We start from the raw sequence: 23,654 nt of genomic DNA, 5'->3' as shown, positions 1-23,654 counted from the left end.
TTATAAATGCCAAACTCAAAGCAAACACAGTGATTTGTGTGTTTGTACATTGTGTTTGGATATTTAACCATGTTCCAGAACCTGGATAAATCACTGTCTACTAGTATGGATACTTCTCATCACTGCAACATGAGAACAGAAAGCCATTTAGCTACTTTCTTGGTCTATGGTTGTAATAGTTATCGATTGCTGTATAACAAACTTACTGGCTTGAAACAAGACACATTATCTTGTAGTTTCTGTGGTCAGGGGTCTAGACACAGCCTAGCTAGGTCTTCTGGTTAGGGGCTCACAAATCTGCAATCCTGGCATTATCTAGGACTGGGTTCTCATCTGAAAGCTCTATTGAAGCAGAATCTGCTTCTAAACTCACACATGTTGCTGGCCGAGTTCATTTGCTTGTAGTTTTATAACTAAGGGACCTGGCTTCTTGTGGGCTCTTGACTGGTGGTTTCCCTCTTGGAAGCCACTTCCAGTTCCTACAGGCTTCTGGAAATTTCTCCCAACGAGGTCCTTTTCCACTTGGCATTTATTCTGTTGAGCCAGAAGGAGAGGTGTCTGCTAGCAAGATGGAGTCTTCCATATGGAACCTAGTCAAGGAGCGAACATCCCATCATCTTCTGTTAGTTCTGCCTCTAACCACCGGAACAGGGTGAAGGTGAAGGGATGTCCCAATGGGAAGGGATCCCCCATAGAAAGGAGCAGCAGGCAGGGGTCACGGGGCCACCTTAGTGTCTGTCACAATAGCCGACTTTGAAAGTTGTCCAGCATCCTGACGGCCATGCACAGATTCCATCATGGTGCTTTAAAATTATTTACTAAAACCCACAGAGAAAAGAGGTAAGAAGATACTTCCATGTTACTCCCAAAGCTTCTTGTGTATAGTCTTATTGGACCCCCGCTGTGATCTTCCCCAGCTGGGTGATCAAGCCAGGACCACCTGAAAATGCTCTCCTAATACCTCCTAATGCCTAATGTAAGTTTGTTACCCAGACTCTATTGTTCGGGGACATGGTGTCCTTTCTTCATTCCCCGGGCACTCTTCGAGAGATCATGCACCCCGCCTCTCTCTCCTCCTCAATGTTGAACTTCAGGTACTACTTCTCCCAATTCCCACTCCCCATCCTCCAGGGAATCAAAGGCCTCCTGCCTTTTAAAATTCAAACACTCAACTGCACACTAGATGTTACATTTTTTATGGAGGAGAGGGTGCTGGCTTTTTATCAGATTCTCAAAGGGTCCGCTTCTACCCCAAAAGATAAAGAACCATGATGTTAGAGGATGTCCACCCGTACATGTGAAAGAAAAAGCCAACAGCTCTGGTGTGAGGCTACAAGCTTGCCGTCTTGCTCCCACCCCCTGCCCAGGGCAACCGGCCTGAGACCCGGGCAGTCCTTGACAAGCCAGCAGTGCTCCTGCCAGAGGAAAACAGGGTCCATTGTGCACCTGGGCTGGAGCAGTTCCAGGCCCCAGTTAGCTTATCGGCTGGCTGCTCTGTCTAGGTCTTGAGGCTCAGACCTTGTGAGCTGATAGCATCCTCCTTCTTTCCAGAGTCAACACTGCCGCGGGCCTGAGAAGCTGGCAGCCATTCTCAGGAAGGGGGTCGAATGCCACGTTATCACTGGACAGGCAGGTGTGTGGCCTTCACTGGGACGGGCCCCTTTGGCTTGTTCTCCTTATCTGCTCTCCTCTCAAGGCCCTGCAGTGGTTATTGAGGGCAGTGGATCCAAGGGCAGAATCTCTCTCCTGCCTCGGGCTCCCTGAGATCTGTGGCCGACATCCACTGTCCCTCAATGTTCCTCACTCTTCTTCAGTCTGATGTCTAAGTCCCCCAGACATTTCTTATTCATCACTGGTAGGCAGTGTTGCAGGGCCCCTGTGCCTCTAGAACCATAGGCATGGGCAGGAATGCAGACTCAGCACCTGGGGAGGGGGCTTTGGACCTGCGTCTGGCAAACATCCTTGGGCTGTGACGGGGTGGGCTGGACTGCTGGGGAAGAGACAGAGACCAGCTGAGCATCGCAGGTTCAGGAATTCTATGTGGTGCCAACACCACAGAGGTCTTCAGTCCTGTGTGAGCAGAGCTTAAAGGGAAATGTCACGTTAGGGAGAGCTGCAAGGTTTCCTGCCACACAACATCAGGAGAAAGAAGTCACTTCTGTATCTGGGTACGACTGGAAAGGTGAGCCGCAGGACTCGAAGCGGTGGAATGCATTCTGGAAAGCCCATCAGGCCAGACGGGCAAGTTATCCTGGGAGTGATTGACAGCAAAATCACACCCAGGAAATACAGAGACCTGAAGATGGCCCCACTTCTCATTCTATGTAAAACCAGTTTCAGAAGAGAGAGAGAGGGAGGCCACGCTGATTATTCTTGGAAAAGGTCAGCATGGGTGGCACCTGTTCAGACTGGATGAGGGCAGGTACGATGGACGTGACTCAGCTCCCGGCAGGCAGTATCCCAGGGAGCAGGGACAAGCAGGTCCCCAGCTCTGGTCAGACAGCAACCTGGACCCCCGGCAGGCAGTATCCCAGGGCGTAGGGACAAGCAGGTCCCCAGCTCTGGTCAGAAAGCAACCTGGACCCCAGGTGGTCTGCTGCTTTGCCTGGCAACCCTGCCTATAAACTGCCTGTGAGCAGAACAAGCGAGCAGGTGTTCACCCCTGGCATTCACAGGCCCTGGTTCAAGTGGGGCCGAGTTTGAAGCAAGGGCTGTCAGGGCCTCAGAGGCAGGCACTTCCGCCCGTTGCTGTATTGCTGCAGCTCACGGCACGCTGTACCCGTACAGGCAACATCCTCCTGGGACTCAGGTCAGGGAACGAGGAAGGGGTCCATGTGAGGAACAATTCTGGCCGAGAGAGAAGCAGGGATGGGTGGGAGGGGGATGGAGAGAGAGAGATGAAGGCAGGGTACCCTCTCGGAGACACAGCTGGGCTTGTGCTCTGAGGACTCGGCTCAGAATTCAGCCCCATCTCCAGGTCACCTCGAAGCCCTAATGTTGCTGGGCTCCCCTCAGTGACACTTGCCTTCTCCGTCTCACCAGCCTATTCTGATGGCTTCAACTGATGCCCTCTGTCCTTCTGGCAGAATTTGTGGGAAATGCGTGTCCTGGAGAGGGGGTGAGAGTCTCCACTCAGAACTTCTCGACTGCAGTGCTGTCAACACAGCATGAATGTGTGAGGTACTGAGGTCCTCGACCCCGGGGGACCCCAGGTGCGCTCACGGCCTCAGGTGCAGCGGCCTTCTGCATCCCAGCATGTGGCACACAGAGTGTCATGTGCTGTGTGTACCACATGGTGAAATGGGTGGAGACACTGACAGCAGGCTTAGCTTGGAAGCCGCGCCCCAAAGGAGCTTCAAAGAAGAACCCCCTCCACATCCTCAGGAGAACGACTCTTGGTTGGAAAAGGCCTGGAAGTGACCATGTATATGGTGCTTCATCTCTTTCTCAGGCCTATAAGGACAGAATTTACATTTGAAAAGAAAAAGAACAACATAGAAACCTTTGCAAAGGGCTGCCAGTATTTTTTTCTCTGAGGAACCTGCAATGTGATGAACATTTTATTTCCCAGAGAGCCAGAGGCTGGACAAAGGCAGAGGGGCCTGGAGGCTGCCCCCAGGTAGGGAAACTTCTGGAGCAGGGACTTGACTCCACCTCCCGGGGGACCATATGTCCAGAGCGTGCACTTCTGGGAAGGCTGCAGAGCTGAGACCAGCCAGTCAGATGCCCGATGCCCTGACCCTGAGATGACGCTGCTCCCTGCCATCTCCTCCCACCTTTGGTGCCGTTTTCACAGCCTTAAGCTCTCGTGCAGTCTGGGCAGAAGCTGAGCCTTGTGTCTGATCTGTACTGGCAGGAAGGAGGCAGCCCCTCTGGGTGAGGGGTCTTCAGGCTGCAACTGGCTCTGGCGAGGATGGTGGTGAGAGGCCCATCTATTTCCTCAACCTTAGCGGACCTACCCTAAAGCAGGGAAAGCGTGGTGATGGGGTGGGTCACATTTATTCCCATTCTGTCTCCTCTCTTGCATCAGCATTGCAGCACAGCACCCAGGAGCTTTCTAGAAAAGCAGCCTCCCAGGCCCCGCCCAGACCTGCTGGGCCAGAAAGAATGGGATCCCCCGGGCAATGCATGTGTGCAGACAAGTGTGAGAAACGCTGCTGCTCTAGATACGAGGTTAGCAAAGCGCTGCGGAAGTATGGGCAGAAGAGCCGCACGGTCCTGGTTTCAAATTCTGACCCACCACTCCCACCCACTCCATGTTTCTCAGCTTCTCTGAGCCTCAGTTTCCTCCTCTGCAAAATGAGGACAATCACAGCACCCACTCATTAGAATTGGGGGAGGACAAAAGTGTCCAAAGCATGGGTAGTGCTTGGCCCATCGGAGGTGCTGGGGGTGAGAATCCTTCTTCTGGAAATTCCTTCCTGGTAAGTCCTCTGGAGTGAGGCTGAGGAATGAGTGTTTTTAGAAACTCCAGGTAGCTCCGATGCAAGGCCAGGTGATACCATCCCCTGTCATTTACAGTACCTGACACTGGAATTGTACCCAGGGCACCCTCGTGCACTGGGATGAGACTGATGCAGGTTGGAAGGCAGAGCTCTCTGCAGTGGGAGAAGGATGGCAGGGAGCAATGGTCCGGGTCTCAGAAGCATAAGGGAGATGGGCTCGCTGCTGGAAGCCATTGGTGCATTCTCAGCTGAGGCACAGCCTGACGTCCACAGCTCACAGAAAGGAAAGGGGAGTGAAACGGGAGGTGGTGGTTTTAGAATAGCCATCTTAGGAGCTTGGCTGGGAAAGGACAGTTATTTGAAATAACAGAGAATCAGAGAGATTCTTCAGAAACGAGAGAACTGAGATGGTGTTAAGGTAGGGAACGCTATCCTGAATAATAATAATTTCCCCTGAATAACTAAATGTGGGTTTTTGTTGTTGTTGTTGTTTGTTTGAGACAGAGTTTCACTCTGTCGCCCAGGCTGGAGTGCAGTGGTATGATCTTGGCTCATTGCAACCTCCACCTCCCGGGTTCAAGCAATTATCCTACCTCAGCTTCCCAAGCAGCTGAAATTACAGGCATGTGCCACTGCACCTGGCTAATTTTTGTATTTTTAGTAGAGATGCAATTTTGTCATGTTGGCCAGGCTGGTCTCGAACTCCTGACCTCAGGTGATCCACCTGCCTTGGCCTCTTAAAGTACTGGGATTACAAGCATGAGCCACTGTGCCCAGCCTGAATAACTAAATGTCTTTCAGCACCTAACATTTTCTTCTACAGGTTTGCTTTTTCAAAAAAAAAAAAAAAAAATGAAATGCTTCACGAATGTACATGTTCTCCTTGTGCAGGGTCATGCTAATCTTCTCTGTATGGTGCCAATTTTAGTATATGTGCTGCCAAAGCGAGCACCAGGTTTGCTTTTTTATGTGTTTTTTTTAAAGAAATGGTATAATGAAACATACATATAGAAAGCGCATAAACAAAAACGGACAGTTTCACAAATAGTTGTAAAGCAAAGTGCTGTGTGGCCCCTAACTAGCTCAAGCAGCAGAACCTTGCCAGCATGCAGAAGCATCTATAAATCTTGTGGGAGGCAGCACAGGCACACTGTTGACTTTAAGCTTTGCACCTGTGCTGTGAGGCGGGCATGCTTGTTCCTATTTTATGTTTGAGGACACCAGGATGCAGGTGGGTTACCTGGCTCCCCCAGGGTCAGCTAGTGGGCAGTAGAGCGAGAATTCAAACCCAGGCGTGTTGGATTTGAATGGAACTGACAGTGCTGTCTCTGCAGGTGCTAAGCGGGAGGCTTGGCCATAGGGATGGGTGGCAGGGCTGGAGGGCCAGCCTGGACAGTGGGCAGGGAGAGAATGGACTCGGAGATTGAGTTAACCCCGCTGGACAGGTAACACGGGAGGAGAGACACAGAGCAGGTACTGTGGGGTGAAGAGGAAGCCTGCTCTGCTCCCCAAGAATCCCTCCCCACCATGCCTTCCCCTCACTTCTCCCTGACAGTGTCAAGAGAGTCTGCCGTTCAGCTAAGGCTTGGGAGAGGGCGCCCTAGATTCTTCCTATTAGACAAAGAGGAGCTTGGCAGGCGGGTCTGGGGACTTGATAGTGCGGGGTCACTGAGGAGTGTCCTTTAAGACGATGGGAGCTGAGGGGAAGACGGAATTACTCCCAGAGAGAAGGCTCCCAGCCATGCTAGCTCACAGCCCTCAAGTCCACTGCTCTTAAAAGAAAATTCTCTACTGAGTTGCCGAAGGACTCGTGCTGAGTTCCAAGCAAGATAAGACAGAACACAAGTCACTGGTCAGTGACGGGTCAAGGTAAACCCAGCCAGAAGAGTTATTCCAAGAAGGTCACGAGGCCATTATACAACCTTCGGAATGAGACATTTCTGCTTTCCCATAAGCAGCTGGGAGTTTCTGAGACCTGTTTACAGAAAATTAGAACTTCTAATAAAGGATATGTGACTGATATCACTTTCACCCTTGGCCTCCATCTGCCCAGTTCCCACACCTCCCTAGGTACATTTTATTCTTAGTTTCTCGTGCATCTTTTCAGAGCTTTAAAAGTGCATATCGGAGCAAATCAAATACTAGATTTGTATTTCCCCTCCATGACAAGTTTAACAATCTAGAAGCTGGGTTGGTGGATTGTCTCCTGTACCACTGAACCTGCCTCTCAGTCCCGAGAATCAGTCAGTCTAATTAAACAGTCAACAGCTGCGTCTCATTTCAGGCAGCAGTGTTCCAGGTGGGCTTCCACCAAAGTTAGGCCACTAGTGGTGCGAGTGTTTAACAAGAGGCATTTCTATGAAAACAAAAGAAAAACAAAAGTTAATCATTAGAATCAACTATCAACTCAGCTTTTGAGCACAGAAAGCAGCCAGGTGAGAAGATTTCTGGGTTTGGGCTGAAAGCATCCTCAGCTGGAGTGGGAGCAGGCAGTGGCAATTTGACAGGTTTTCCCGCTTTACAGTTTGCGTCAGCTGTTCCAGGGCAGTTTCTGAGTAGTCCATATAGCGGCAGACGTGAGGACCTTGCGTACATAAGTTGCTGCGCTTTCTCTGCGGCTTGTGTCAAGTCATCCAGCTTTCATTTGCAGGGCTTCAGGAAGAGAGCAGTTCTCATTTCAGTGATTCCAAGCCAGAAGGGTGGGAGAAAAATATTAGTTCGGAGACCTGTAGCCAGACATTGCTGGAAACTAGAATAATTCAGGACCCGTCCAGATTGCAGGTAAATAACAAAAACCTCAAAAACAATGAGCTAGGATCTAACAACGAGTGCATACAGTTTTCTTCTGAAACACAATTTTTCTTTCTAAAGGCATTTCCATTTCTTCCAAAGATTATCAAAGTAAGACTAATTTGTTTGCAAAATAATGTTTGCAAAAGTGATGATTATTTATGCAAGTGCCATAAGAATAGTGATTGACTGTATAGGCTCTTTTAAAATTTGCTTTGCTGGAACTTTTGATAAGGAACCTCAGGTTAGACTTTTAAAAGCCTCTTGAGGCCAGAAGCCAGGCCAATAACTTGCCATCAGACTTCGCCTGCAATACCTACAGATTTGGGTGAATTCCTCTCTTCCCAGGATCCCCAAAATATTCTACAGTTCCTGGGCCTGCCAGAAAGTGACATTACTTACTCACTTGTAAGGTTAGAAACTCTTTTAAGCCAAGCCAGTTTTTCCAGTGGGGGCTTTACTGGTTCCAATAAAGTAAATAAACTTTATTGGTTTCAGTTCCTTAAAACTGTCTGGTCATGTCTGAAAATATGACATTCCAGTTAAAGCCCTTGGTCATATAATCAGTGTTTCCAATTTTGTCCTGTTTCAAGGAGAATATATTCTTATTGAACTTATGCAAATAACTATAATTGTCATAAAAAGAAGAGTACTCATAAATAGTTTCTAAATTCTGGAGGTCACGGAGGAAGAAAAAACTAAATGTTTTAATTTTTTTTAACAAAAATATACTAATTGCTGTAAGCGATAGGTAGCTTAAAAGAAAAAAAGGTTTCCTTAAATCTGGAAAACAAAATATTTAAAGAAGAAATGTTTCAAATAAAAGTCATAAAAAATATCCCCTTCATTTCATTTAGTCTCATGTAATTAATATTCTTCTTGATCTTGGTTAGCAGTTTCATGAACCCACCAGTTTCTTCATCAGAGTTCTAGAAATTCATACCCTATCCAATGGTGTGATCTTCAAGTTATCAGAAACCTTTATTCCAGAGTAGTCTTTTTCATGAATCTCCTTGAAGAAGAAATTTTGGATTGTAGCTGATTACAAATGCTTTCAGAGAAGAATCAAAGTAAAACAATAACTGCCTGTGGATGAAAAAAGACATTCAATGGCCATGGTTAAAGATTTGATGGAGAGTTCACTACAATAATGATGCAATTATCAAGGAAATTTGGTTATTTCTGTGGTATATTGTATTTTAATACAATAACTAAAATTATGACTGATAGTATTATACTAGGGCATACCAGATATCTAGGAATTACATATAATTTCTGGAACACTTGTATCAATATCATACCCACAAACATGGCATAAATGTTTAGCATCACCTATTATTTGATGATGTTTCCCATATAATTGAACATATCCTATAAGCCTAATTAATTTAATAGCTCTCTTTTACAAGGTGAGAGACAAATCCTATGGAACTTTCCAGAGGCCCTCTGAAATGTTCCAAAATTAGTTTGAGGTCAAAAACATCGAATTTACAATTTGATTTGGGGAAGTTGTTAAAAATGTTGAAAGGTTTAGGATATTTGTTTAAAGAGAGTCACAGATCACTATAAAACAATACCAAAATGACAAAAAATTGTAAAGACAAATACAGAAGGTTACATAATTGTAAAAATAAATGAGCTCTATTGAAAAGACTCATTTTTCTTTCTTCTTCTTCTTTTTTTTTTTTTTTTCTTTTTTTTTTTTTTTTTTTTGAGACAGGATCTCATTTCATCACCCAGGCTGGAGCATACTGGCATGATTATGGCTCATTACAGCTTCGACTTCCTTGGGATCAGCTGATCCTCCCATCTCAATCTCATGAGTAGCTGGGACTACAGGCACATACCACCACACTTGGCTAATTTTTCTATGTTTTGTAGAGATGGGGTTTTGCCATGTTGCCCAGGCTGGTCTTGAACTCCTGACCTCAAGCAATCCGCCCACCTTCGCCTCCTGAAGTGCTGAGATTACAGGCATGAGCCACCACACCTGGTCTTGCTTTTCGTAAGTAATCAAAGACCTGATGGAAAACAACAGGAAGCACAAGAAATTATTTTTGTAAAAAACAAAATCTTTGTGTCCTAGTACAATTACTTAAAAGATAAAGAAAAATCTTCACATTCTCAGACGAATACTGCAAAAAACTTTGCCATTTTGACAAAGAGGATGAAATTCTAGTTTTGCATCATCGTATTAGTAATACGAAAGCTAATTTTAAGGAAACCTTATAAATAAAATTAATCTCATTTTAGCCAGCTTTGCCCCCATAACATTCCCCCCCCCCGCAACCAAGATTCTTTTTCCACAACCCTTTTAAAATATTTTTAAAACTTGATCTTTATTTATCTTTCTACATTTTTCTTTTTCTTATTCTGGAACAACTGCTCATTACAGTTTAGTGCAGAATTAACTACTCCTTTTTCCATTAACAGAAAATACAGCTTCATGCCTTATAATTTTCCTTACCAAAAAACATCTTACTTTCCTTGTATATTTTGCATACAGGATTATTTCCCTTATTATTTCTAGTAGTTTTAATTACATACATTAATTAGAATTTTAATCTTCAGCAATTGTAGTTTATCACATTCCATAGATTAAAGCCATAATTTCTAAAAATCATGTGCTTCTCCATAGTACAATTTTTCATGTCTATTAACAGATCCAAATTTTTGCTTCTCTATACCATGTAAAAACCAAAATGCCAACATATATAAACTTAAATGTATACTTAGTAATTAATGTTTCAATGTTTTAAGTTACTTAGAAATGACTCAGATATGGCCAGGCATGGTGACTCATGCCTATATTCCCAGCACTTTTGGGAGGCTGAGGCGGGTGGATCATGAGGTCAGGAGTTTGAGACCAGCCTGACCAACATGGTGAAACCCCATGTGTACTAAAAATACAAAAATTAGCCGGGCGTGGTGGTACACACCTATAATCTCAGGTACTCTGGAGGCTGAGGCAGGAGAATCACTTGAACCCGGGAGGCACAGGTTGCAGTGAGCCGAGATCGCACCACTGTACTCCAGCCTGGGCAACACAGTGAGACTCCGTCTCAAAAAAAAAAAAAAAGAAAAAGAAATGACTCAGATATGTAACGAGTATTTATTACTTAATTTAATTTAGCATAGCTTTAAGGTTGCAAGTTACCAAAAAAGTTTTCTGAAACTATTTTTAAGTAGACATGTTTTATAAAACATAATTATTATTGAAAATTCATGAATATACTTTTAAGTCACTTGTACATTATTTAATTCACTTGTTTTTAACAGTTATTCTTGGATGGCTCATGAGCATTTTTTATGAGACCTTAAACAAAGCCATCATCTTATTTCATTTTCGTTTACAAATCAGGTAAATATCAAAAATATCACAGAGGCAAAGAACTAAAAAGTTAAACATAATTTATTCTCTTTCTCTGTCTCACTCTATCATCTATTTATCTATCTATGTTTTTATTTTCATGAATGATATGTGTCAAACAATTTATTTTTACTGTGTGTTCTGTTCCTAGGTTGGGTTTTTAGTTTTATGTTTTTAAACATCAGAGACAACACGAACCTGTGTGGCCAGCAAACTCAGGGAAAAATGTGTATCTGTATTATATTTCATGCCTACAATTCCGAAGACACTCCTGTTTTTATTTTACCAATAATTTAAAAACTAGCTTTATTTACCAAAGACTTAAGTCATGTGATTAAAAAAAAAAATTGGGGCTAGAGTCTATATGTCTGAGAGTTTTAGGAATGCCTGATTTATCTGAGCACTTATTTATCTCTAAGGCAATTTGAATAGAGCTCCTTTAGGGATTTTATAAATTAATTTAGTAATACTATCTGGAGGTGGGAAAGTATTAAATATACATAATATGCAAATCTACATACATAAACTTACAGACAAATATAGCTTTCATTCTAACATTTAGTTACAAGTCAGTAAAACATAGTAATACAAACTCATTGATTTATTTCCAATTTATATTTTTATCTGAATTGTGTTTCTGACAAAGACGGGACAAGTTAAATTTACTTGTTTATGTGGCTAAAGCTTTTTCACCAACGTTTGTGGAAAAGACTGAGATTTTTATTTGCCCAATTCCCAAACAGTTCCTTTAAAAAAAAATGACAGTCATTTCCCTGAAGTTTGTATTTCCAGATGACAGTCTTCAGGTTTTACAGAAGACAAGTTAGGGAATCATCTCAAAGGCACAGAAAAAGAATGCAAGGGTTTTTTTGTTTTTGTTTTTGTTTTTTTCCCAAAAAAGGAATTTGGGAGCATATTCACCTATTTTCAGAGGTTTTTCTTATAGAGGCTGGGGACCAAATTTTAGGCTAGTGACTGAGGAGACACTTAGCAGTTGTCTAAATGTCTCCAAAGTCCAAATGAGTGGACAAAACATCCATTTCTGTTTCCCAGTAGCAACTTCTCCTCTTTTCAGCCTCAGGGTGCTTTTAGCAGACCTGGAGTCCAGCAAGAGTCCTCTATGGAGGGTAGTGGCCTAAGTTCCAGTGATCACGGGGCTGGAGTTGGAGGGAAAATGTCTGGCCGGGGTGGGCAGAGGGATGGAGGGTGAGGAATGTGATCGGATATCAAAGGTGGCAGTTCTCGCTAAACTGACTTACCAGGATTCTTGTTAAAACTGGATTTGTTGCATTTTCCTCTAATTTCATCTTGAGGTTTCTCTAGATATAAATCCTAGCCCTGCCCTGGTGGGTCTCCAGGGGAGGGGGTGGTGGATGTTTACAGTCTGCCTTTCATGGGATACTTACTTATTCTGGCAGATGGCTTAATGCCTAAGTGTTCGACCTGTGGCCAGGGGTCCCTCTCACAGCAAACTTGTTTATGCTAGCAGACATTCTTGTGGCTCTCAGCTGACCTATATCCAGTTTATCCCCACCAAAATAAACTCTTTGTAGGAGAGCCCTGACCAGGAGGAGAATCAGGTTTGGTTGTGTCAGTCAGATGAGACACAGAAGAAGATTCAAAATAGATGGTAAAGCCAGGTACAGTGAAGCACGCTTGTAGTTCCAGCTATTTGGGAGGCTGAGGTGGGAGAGCATTGCTTGAGCCCAGGAATTTTGGGGCCAGCCTAGGCAATATAGCAAGAGACCACATCACTAAAAAAAGAAAAAAAAAAAAGGGGGGGGGATAATGAAGCAACATACAACTTACTACAGGATTTTATAACATCAAATAGTAATTCACTACAGGATTTTATAAGAGAGTACACAGATGAGCCTTGGAGAAGGTTCAGAAGCTCAACTAAAGTTTGGCCATAGAAACCAGAATCCAGCAAACCCCTGACATTTTCTTGCAGGAATTTTCTATTCACTGACCACCAAATGTAGGAAGTCAAGGCTTGAAGGAGATATATCAAGGATTCAAGGTAACTGGATGAAAGATCAAAGGTGGCACAAGGAGGAAGGAGGAGTAGAAGTAAATGGAAAGAAGAGGTCTTAGAGGAGCAAGTTTGGGGAGGTCTAAAGCTTCACAAAGAAGCCAACGAAGTTCCACAATATTCTTTGCAAAAATCATGCCAAAAAAAAAGGAAATGGAGGCTCAGGCCTGTCATCCCAGCACTTTTGGAGGCCGAGGTGGGTGGATCACTTTAGCCCAGGAGTTTGAGACCAGTTTGGGCAATGTAATAAAACCCCATCTCTAAATTTTTTTTTTAAAAAAATATTAGCTGGGTGTGGTGGCACACACCTGTGGTCCCGGCTACTCAAGAGGCTGAGGTGGGAGGATCACTTGAACCCAGGAGGTGAAGGCTTCAGTGAGCCATGATTGTGCCACTGCACTCTATCCGGGTGACAGAGTGACAGCCTGTCTCAAAAGGAAAGAAAGAGAAAGAGGAAGGAAGGAAGGGAGGGAGGGAGGGAGGGAGGGAGCGAGCGAGCGAGTAGGGGGCAGGGGGCAGAGTATCTAGTCAGCAGGGGTTTGAGAAGAGGAGTTTCAGTTGACTGAGAAGTTCCCATAGTAGAAGCAGGATCCAGTGAGGCGCACAGAGAGATCTTAAAAAAAAATTACTGGGATTTTGACTGGAATTGTATTATATCTACACAGTAATTAGGGATATTAAGTCTTCCAATCCATGGAAATGGTGTGTCTCTCCATTTATGTTGCCTGTTTCGTTTCTCTCAACAATGTTTAGGTCTTATACATATTTTGTTAGATTTATATCTAATTATTTCATATTTTCAGGTGCTATTTAAAAAAAATTCGATTTCTTAAACTGACATCATGAATACATAGAAATATAAGATTTTTCCATATTGACATTGCAACCTGAGATAGCATTACCCTCACTAGTTCTAATAGCTTTTTTTTTATGGATTCCTTAGGGTTTTCCTACATACATGGTCATGTAGTTGGCAACAAGGAGAGTTTTGCTTTTTACTTTTTAATCTTTCTGCCTTTTTTTTCTTTTTCTTGCCTCATTACATAGGTTAGGATTTCCAGTTCCTCATTGAAGAGGTTATGAGACGGGGCATCCTTGCTTTGTTCCTAAACAGGAGACGAAAATATTCAGTCTTTTGCCATTAGGTATGATGTTAGCTCTGGATTTTTTACACTTTTATTTATTTATTATGTTAAAGATGTCTTCTACTCTTAGTTTGCTAAGAGTTTTTTTAAACATCAATGGGAATGTTTTCAGAATCTTTGCAATTTTTTTCCACATCTATGGAGATAAGTTTTTATTCTGTTATGGTGAACCACATTTGTTTTCAAATGTTAGCCAACCTTTAATAACTGAGAGAAATCCACTTTCTGTATATTGCTAGAGTCAACTTACTATTATCTTTATTCTTGAGAGATATTGATCTGTACTTTTCTTTCTTTGTCTAGTTTTGGTATTGGGGTAATGAAGACCTCATAAAATAAGTTGAAAATGGTTCCTTCTTCCTCTATTTTCTAAGAGTTTGAATAGAACTGGTATTCTTTTCATTCACCAGTGAGACCAGTTGGACCTAGAGTTTTCTTTGTGGGGAGGCTTTTAATTAGAAACTTAATTTCTATAGTAGCTATAGGAATACTTGGATTTTCTACTTTTACTTTAGTTAAATTTGATGAATTGCATTTGCTATGGTTTGAATGTGTTCCCTCCAGAATTCAGGTGTTGCTAATGTGATAGTATTAAGAGGTGAGGCCTTTAAGAGGCGATTAGGCCTTGAGGGCCTCTCCCTTGTAAATGGGATAAAGGCTCTTAAAAGTAGCTTCATGCAGCATTTGGCTCTTTTTGCCCTTCTGCCTTCTACTGTGTGAGGACACAGCATTCCTGCCCTCCAGAGGACACAGTGGCTAAGGCTCCATCTTGGAAGCAGAGAGGAGCCCTTGCCAGTTAGCTGGTGCCTTGATCTTGGACTTCCCAGTCTTTGGAACCATGAGAAACGAATTTCTGTTCTTTTAAAAATTACCTGGTCTCAGATATTTGGCTGTAGCAGCACAAATGGACCAAGGCATGTGTCTCTCAAGGGGTTTTTCCATTTCATCCAAGTTGTTAAATATAGGTGTCAGGTTTTTCCTAATGCTTCCTTATTAGGCATTTTATAGGAATCTGTGTGATATCACTTTGCACTCCTGCTATTGGTAATGTGTGTCTATTCTCCCTGTGTCTCTTGATCACAATAGAGGCTTAGCATTTTTACTGATCTTTTCAATTAACTATTTCCTTTTCAATTAACTGTTTTATTTCCTTGATTTTTATATTAATATTTACTGGTTTTGGCTAGGCACAGTGGCTCATGCCTGTGATCCCAGCACTTTAAGAGGCTGAGGAGGGAGGCTGGCTTGAAGCCAGGAGTTCAAGACCAGCCTGGGCAACAATGTAAGACTTCCATCACTACAAAAAATTTTAAAAAATTAGCTTGTTGGGAGGGCATGTGCCTGTAATACCAGCTACTTCAAAGGCTAAGGCAGGAGGATTGCTTGAGCTCAAGAATTCAAGGCTGCAGTGAGCTATGATGACATCACTGCACTCCAGCCTGAGCAACAGAGTGAGACTCTGTCTCAAAAAAAAAAAAAAAATTATTGTTTTCTTAGTTCTGCTTACTTCAGTTTTAATTTGCTCTTTTTTTTCTAAGTTCTTAACATAAATTGTTAAGGTAGAATATTTATTTTAGAGCTTTCTTCCTTTTTAATATAAATATTTAAAGCAAATTTCCCTCTAATCACTGCATTACATGCAATATAAATTTTAACATATCATGTAACCATTTTTCAATTGATATAAATTATTTTCCAGCTTCCTTTTTTTTAATTGGATCTCCCTGTTGAACCTTTGCTATTTGGTGGTATACTGTTTTGTTTCCAATTATTTGGGGATTTTTCAAATAGAGAGGTGTAGAGAAAGGAAGACCTTCACAGGGCTCACTCAGTTTACTTCTTATGCCTCTGGCCCCTCTCAAGGATTCAGTAAGACCATGACTTTTCTTTTCATCTGGCAGTTCATGTTTCAAAGCCTAATTTTTTTTCCCTAAGACCCAGGTGTGATGTCTCCCTACCGAGGACACTTTGAGGCTGGCCACACCTTGAAGGGCCAAGTCTTGCTTTGCTTGTGACTTGCTTTTTCTATGGACAATTGGAAAAAGTGCCAGCAGAGGGGGCCAGTGGTGCAGGTAATGGGACATCACCATCCAGCTTTAGAATGTCCAGTTCCTGCTGAGCTCAATTGTAACCAAGCAACAGTGCTATTCAACCCCAAGGACCAAAAGAGCCACTTTTTGTATACATTTGAGGTGGATAAGACTTCTGAAATCATTCTGAGACTACTCATCATCCTCACATTTATTGAAGGGTCTGCCTATTCTGGACGCTGGGATTGGTATCGAGACTCTAAAGAGGAAACTTACAGTCTAATTGTAGAGTCAGGACATATATGGGAAAAGAGAACCACCTGTTCAAAGAGGTGGAGTCAAAATTAAAATAGAGATAGGTAGAGGGGGAGAGAGAGAGAGAAGATTGGTCAATGGATGCCTGAAACGCCCTGCCCAAGGGACTCTCACTGAATTGCTCTGGAGTCAGACTCTGGCATGGATAAATGTTTAAAACTCCCCAGATGATATGTTTACACTTAGCAATTTAAAGTTTGGTAACTAATTTCAAATTGGCATTTGGACTGGTCCAGAAAGAGCGTCACACATCCAACTCCTGAGGTTGTGGACGTTGCTCAGATGGCTTTTGTTGTATATTCTTTGGTTCCAATCATTTGTCCATTCAGGTTTTGAAAAAAATACTGACATAGGTTGCATTATTTCTTGAACCTGAGTTAAGAGTAAGCTAAGAAATCCTTTTTAAAAAGTATTTCGTGTCAAAGGGATACAAACTCTGTTAGGAACCTGTCATGGGAACTTTGCTTGCAGGGGTCATTTATGTCTTAGCATGTTTCCAGGGATAATGAAGGTGCAGAAATACTGGTTGTTTGCACAGAAGGTAGCTATCTGGAGACAGGCGAGCAAATCAGAAAGGCATCTTCTCCTAAAGGTAAAAATAAAAAGCAAGCAAGGCCATAACAAGATGAACTGAGACACACCTAACTGGGGAAAATTTGTTACCGGGAAATTTATATTATAAGAACAAATGGCCTTTTGTGAATGTAATCTTTTTGCTTCTGATTCATGGGAAGAAAGGCAGCAACAGAGACGGGCACCACAAAGACTGAAGAGGCAAACCGGAACACTTGGTAATGGTCCCAGACAGTTGCCCCCTTGAAGAGACAGCCAAGCTTTTAGCTGCAAGCTGATAAAGATACCAAAGCCAGAGCTTTGAAAGGGGTGAAGCCAAGAGGGTGAAATCTGAAGTCTGGTGGTGGTGGTGGGGGTTTAATATATGAAAACAAGTGATAGAAAGATGCAGGGATTTCTTGCTTTTCAGTTGTAATGGGGAAAATGGCTACATTATTTAGGAACTGTAGCTTTTCAAAATTAGAAGGAAAGCCCTAAAGTAAGTAACAGATTAAGAAATTTAATAGGTTAATAATGGCCATCTATTTTCTTTATTAAGAATTGGGTTCCAGGCCGGGCGCGGTGGCTCAAGCCTGTAATCCCAGCACTTTGGGAGGCCGAGACGGGCGGATCACGAGGTCAGGAGATCGAAACCATCCTGGCTAACATGGTGAAACCCCGTCTCTATTAAGAAATACAAAAAACTAGCCGGGCGAGGTGGCGGGCGCCTGTAGTCCCAGTTACTCGGGAGGCTGAGGCCGGAGAATGGCGTGAACCCGGGAGGCGGAGCTTGCAGTGAGCTGAGATCCGGCCACTGCACTCCAGCCTGGGCGACAGAGCGAGACTCCGTCTCAAAAAAAAAAAAAAAAAAAAAAAAAAAAGAATTGGGTTCCAGGCCAGGCACAGTGGCTCACGCCTGTAATCCCAACACTTTGGGAGGCCGAGGCAGGTGAATCACCTGAGGTCAGGAGTTCAAGACAAGCCTGGCCAACCTGGTGAGACCCCGTCTCTACTGAAAATACAAAAAAATTAGCCAGGCGTTGTGGCGGGTGCCTGTAATCCCAGCTACTCGGGAGGCTGAGGCAGGAGAATGGCTTGAACCTGGGAGGCGGAGGTTGCAGTGAGCCGAGATCATGCCACTGCACTCCAGCCTGGGCAACAGAGCAAGACTCTGTAAAAAACAAACAAACAAACAAAAAACCTGGGTTCTAGAGCGAGATAAAACATGAATTTCAGCTTAGATGTCATGAGCAAAACCAAAGCATTCTATGTGTTTTCAGCATCTAGTCATTGTGTTTCCCAGAGCAGACACCAGGCTTGGAAGGCACAAGATGCTAAAAAGTATTTGTAGAATTTAATTGAATTGTGCAGAGTACTCCAACCATAGGTTTTGGGTTTGAGCAGTGGAAGACAGCATCTGAACTTTTAATTTTTCAGCAAACATGGCAAGTGACAGCAATTGCAAATGCCAAGAACACAAGCAACTATCACCCGCGTTTTTCAAACTGTTTCTCAGGATGCACCTCTAAAGCGATCTCTGTGTCTCCGGCAGGGGGCGCTTTAGGATTTCCTTAACACAATGGGTCTGCAGGATACAAGTGAAAACACCGTTTATTTAAGAGGCAGAAGGGCAAGACCAGGACAGATTTGTGTTCTCAGACCTCCTCCACTGCGGCTCTGGCAAGGAGAAGGTGGAGGAGGCGCTGCAGGGAAGAGCGAATGAAGAGTTCCGACCACTCCAGCGCCTGGACCTGCTTCTTGTCGTAGGAAAAGACCCTCCGATTGCTAAAGCCCTCTGGCTCTGACAGCAGGTACTGCTCTAAGTCATGTGTCCCACCAGCTCGGGGACGATATAAGATCATGCCTTTATTAATATTTTATGCGATATAATTCTGAGCCCCATTTCATCACGACAAGTCTTTCTCCTCTCCCTTTTTCCACCAAGACTCGCTTGTCCCTGGAGCTGCCCCTCACAGGTCTGCTCTGCCCCTTGAAGTGGAGGATGTCACCCTTCCATGGCCTGGGTTCCCAGTGTCATGGCCCCTGTGATGGGGCTCACCCATGTCCCACAGTCTGGCCCGTCTGGGATCACAGCGTTCGGGCAGTTAGAGATGCTTCAGTAGCGTTCATCTGGGAAGAAGCCAGGAGCCCTTTCTTCTGGAAGGCTTCTTGGCCCCAACACAATCACTTGTCCACCCCTCCCTAGCAATCTCAGTGGGGAGTGGAGGGTCTGGCTCCCGCAGAAGAAGAGTCCTGACTTGCCTTTCCTCTCACTCATTGAAAGAGGCCATGTTGGTGTTTCAGGGAGACTCACTGTCTCGTCTGCTAGAAATAGAAGTGGCTGGAGTCTTTTAAACAGAAATTTTCTTGCTTAAAAGAAATCAAGTTCTGCCTCTCAGGGTGCCCTGCAACATTTTCATGATGGTTCCATCAGCTGTGTCTTTTCTGAGAGAGAGAGAGAGAGAGAGAGAGAGAGAGAGAGAGCACAGGCAGCTTTGCAGAGCAGGGTGGCTGGATGGGAGCCCGGATCCAGGAGGTGACCCTGCTGTCCTTTTGTCCCCTGCAGACAGTGGGCAGTGGGGGCCTCCTGCCTTCCTGCTTTGGGCCCCCTGAAGGGCTGTGCTGTGTGGAGGTGACCTGCCATGGGCCCGCCCAGAGATGAGAGGGGACTGCAGTGACCTGCCTGGCTGAAGTTAGCTCTGAGTTCACATGGACAATGGGTGATGGCAGGTTGCTCTGGCTGGCAGAGTGGTGTGTCAGGGAATGCGGGCTCTTGAAGGGCTGCTGGGTCTTGCATCTGCTCCTGCCCCTGAGTCTCAAACTCAGAAGCTATGATTTCTAGGCCCTGTTCTTAGACTTGACCAGAACATTCTGGAAAGGGGAGAGGGGGGCAGTGCAGGAAAGGAAGGCTGGTTCATGTGCTTGGATTTGGTGCCCACATCCCATCTTAAAAATAACCTCCTGCGTTTCACTGTTTCTTGCACCTTCCCTCTTTCTTGGCCTTCTCCCCATTTCTCTCTCTCCCTTCCTCGCTTCCTGCCTCTCTCTCTCCCCACCTTCTGTTTTCTACCCCTGGTGCTTCTGACATGGGTTTCATTGTGGGTTTGAGACAGGAGTTGGGCAGGGCTGATTTTTGCAGAGTACAGATCACAAAGACCCTGCTGATAAAACCAGATGTGGTCAAGAAGCCGATCAAAACCCAGCAAAACCAAGATGGGAACAAAAGCAACCTTTGGTTGTCCTCACTGCTCATTATATGCTAATTATAATGCATTAGCTGCTAAAGGGCCACTCCCACCAGCGCCATGACAGTTTACAAACGCCGTGGCAATGCCTGGAAGCTATCCTATATGGCCTGAAAGGGGGAGGAACCCTCAGTTCTGGGAATTCCCTGCTCCTTTCCTCGAAAACTCATGAATAATCCACTCCTTCTTTAGCATATGATCAAGAAAGAACCATAAAAATAGCCAGCCAGCAGTCCCGGGGCTGCTCTGTCTATGGAGTAGCCACTCTTATTCCTTTGCTTTCCTAATAAACTTGCTTTCACTTGGCTCTGTCAGCTCACTCTTGAATTTCTTCCTGTGCAAAGCCAAGAACGCATGTGGCCTCCCAGGCTGAACCCCGGTTTGGAGGTTTGTCCTGTGACAGGTCTGTCAAGGGGAACAGAGCCCAGAGCAGACTGGCAGAAACGTGGTGCTTTTTACCCAGCGACTCAGGTGTGTGCAGACACAGTCTGTGGCCACACAGGGGCAGCAGGACATTGGGCAGAGGCTGTGCCCGTGCCACCTCACCGGAGGAGGCATCGTCCCTCGTCCCGTTGACACAGCCTGAGGCTTGGATGCAGGGTGAATCCAATACGGTGCAGGCAAAGGTTGGGCCTCACCCTTGTCTGACTTGCCCTCCATCTGTGAAAAGGCTTGTGCGTTCCCCAACAGATGTATACATTTTACAACATGTCTGTACCAGTATATTACACATATTTAGAGCACACTGAAAGCAGAAAGAAAGAGGTTTAAAACATTAATAGAAGTTCTCATCTTTTTGCGGGTGTGTGACAGGGTCTCATTCTGTTGCCCAGGCTGGAGTGCAGTGGCGTGATTGTGGCTCATTGCAGCCTTGACCTCCCCAGGTGCCGGTGATCCTCTCATCTCAGCCTCCTCAGTAGCTGGGACTACAGGCACGTGCATGGCTAATTTTTCTACTTTTTGTAGAGATAGGGTTTCACCGTGTTGCCCAGGCTGGTCTCGAACTCCTGGGCTCAGGTGATCCTCCCACCTCGGCCTCCCAAATTGCTGGGATTATAGGTAGGAGCCACTGCACCTGGCCTCTTTTCCTTTCCCTCCATCCTGCATCATCTTGGTACTGCCCCGTGTCTACACTGCAAGTCAGAGTCCACTGGTCAGGGTGTCCTTAGGGCTGCAGGCTGATGGGGTTTTGCAGGTCCACTCTGGATGGGGCGAGGAAGAATGACAGGCAATCACTAAGATCCCATCTGGAAATAGTCCAGTTCTCCTCTGCTTGGGGGCCCGGGCTAAGCTGGTACTTCTCTACCCTTTGGATGTCAGGTTTGGCCATCTGACTTGTTTAGACCAAGGAAATGTGAGCAGAAATGACGTGAGTCACTTCCAGGTGGGGGCTTTAAAAGCTGGGGGTGGGGGAGGGAGGAGAGGAAGAGGGGACAAAGAGGAAAAGCAAATATCCCCGTTGGCTGTGACTGCCATAACAAAATACCACAGACTGGGTGGCTTAAATAACAGACATTTATTTCCTCACAGTCCTGGAGGCTGGAGGTCCAAGATCAAGGTGCTGGCAGGGTTGGTTCCTTCTCAGGCCTCTCTCCTCGGCTTGGAGGTGGCGTCTTCTCCCCGTGTCTCCACGTGGCTGTCCCTCTGTGCGTGTCTGTGCCTTAATCTCCTCTTCTTATGCAGACGCCAGTCAGATTGGATTATGACCCACCCATATGACCTCATTTTACTCAAGTTACCTCTTACGTAGTCTCATTCTGAGATGCTGGAGGTCAGGATTTCAACATGTGAATTTTTGGGGGACATAATTCAGTGCACAATAGCAAGCGAAGCTTTATCGCCGGTGGTGGCAGCAGGGAGAGGTGTGGACAGTCCTCTTGAGAATCACAGGCTTTCCAAAGCTCTTCCAACTGCAGCGATGCAAAAAAGGCGCCCTGCTGAGCTGGCTGAAATCCGAGCAGCTTTGGGGATGAGCTCTGTGAGTCACCTCTTCTCACAGCCTCTTCCCGGACACTGCCTGTCCCTGCCCTTCTAAGCGTTCTGTGAACTCCTAGTTCCTGAATCAGGTCCTTTCCTTCGTGGAAGACCGAGGGGGCTTCCACTTTCTTGACCAAACCCAGACTGGTACAGAGGCAACAGGGTGGAGACACATTTGTCCTGCTCCAGGCTCAGGTGCCCCTCCCGGATGAGGTCCAGAGTGCAGTGGGTGGTGGTGCAGGGGTGAGCTCCCTGAGAGCCCTCCCTCCAGGCCTAGGCCGGGCCCACCTGGGTGGGTGAGTCTCTGGGAGAGAGACAAGGAGTGTGGCTTGTCATCTCTAACTCAGCTTTCCCTTGGGAGTCCGGCTGTTCTTTAGCAAATGCCCCTTTCTTAGCTTCAGTAGTCTTTGCATGGAGAAGGGGGTAAGAGAATGAGCAGTGCAGGGCTCTCTGTTTAACAAATGGTTCAGGAAATACCCTGCAGTCCTGCAAAGCTGCACCGAGCCTCATCAGATTCTCTCCTGGTAACCATCCTGCAGGCCGGAATGTTCAGCATCGATTGATCTCCTTGCAGTGAGTGGTGGATGACGGATTCCTACAGCCTGCAAACACCTTTATTTTTTCTGATAAAAAATAAAAAATAGACAAGGGCGGGGTGTGGTGGCTCATTCCTGTAATCCCAGCACTTTGGGAGGCCGAGGTGGACAGATCACTTGAAGTCAAGAGTATGAGACCAACCTGGCCAACATGGTGAAACTCCATCCCTACAAAAATACAAAAATTAGGCAGCTGTGGCAGTGCACACCTGTAGTCCCAGCTACTCAGGAGGCTGAGGCAGAAGGATTGCTTGAACCCAGGAGGCAGAGGTTGCAGTGACCTGAGATCCTACCACTGCACTCTAGCCTGGGCAACAGAGCGAGACACTGTTTCAAAAAAAAAAAAATGAGGGGTCTCTGTGTTACCCAGGCTGGTCTTGAACTCCTGGGCTCAAGCAATCCTTCAATGTCAGCCTTCCAAAGTTCTGGGATTACAGGCATGAGCCACCATGCCTGGCTCAAACGCCTTTTTTCCCTTTTAATTAAAAAAAAAATGATGTATAATTGTACATATTTATGGGGTACATAGTGATGTTTCTGTACATTCCATGTCTAATGATCAAATCAGGGTAATCAGCATATTCATCACCTCAAGCATTTATCCTCAAAGAAATGATAAATGTTCCAACACATCTGAGGTTTCTCTTCCTGAATCAGTTTCCTTTGGAGACCGCCTAGCTGTCTCCACTGCTGTTTGCTTTGAGCCTATGAACAGGGTACTTAAAAACAGCCCTGTCTGAAACCTTCAGTCTGCTGAGCAGCTTCCATCAGATAGGGCCTGGTTACGACAGGCCTGTCTGCTCTGGTCACTGCCAACCTCCTCCTCTTCTGCCCGCCCAACTCCTTCCCCGAGTCATCCAGGCCACAGACTTCAGGCTTTGACATGGAGAAGAAGCCCGTGGGAAGTGCTTCTGGTCTTGTTGAGAAGTCAAAGGGGTGTGTGTAAACAGAGTTTACCCCCTTTCCAAACATAAGAGAGATGACATCTCTGAGAGGTCAAGGAAGCCACAGTTTGACTGATATCACCAGCCACGGGGCAGGGCACCCGGCCACTCTCAGCAGGGTGCCAGCAGCTAATGTGGCAGCAGGCCGAGTCTCTGAATGGAGAAGCCGCACCACATCTGAATTGTCGCTCCCACTCTCCCCATACTCTG

At 45.2% G+C, this 23,654-nt stretch overlaps 1 non-coding gene across 1 annotated transcript; it reads right to left on the bottom strand.

The window, feature by feature from the left end:
* Window positions 1–5,291: 5,291 nt before the first annotated feature.
* Window positions 5,292–5,397, bottom strand: LOC114680439 (U6 spliceosomal RNA). Its single transcript, XR_003732666.1, has one exon. It is a non-coding gene; the product is annotated as a U6 spliceosomal RNA (small nuclear RNA).
* Between the last annotated feature and the right edge of the window lie 18,257 nt (window positions 5,398–23,654).

This window comes from Macaca mulatta, chromosome 8 (assembly GCF_049350105.2).
Source record: "Macaca mulatta isolate MMU2019108-1 chromosome 8, T2T-MMU8v2.0, whole genome shotgun sequence".
Lineage (NCBI taxonomy): Eukaryota > Metazoa > Chordata > Mammalia > Primates > Cercopithecidae > Macaca > Macaca mulatta.
This window is presented reverse-complemented; position numbering and strand designations above follow the sequence as displayed.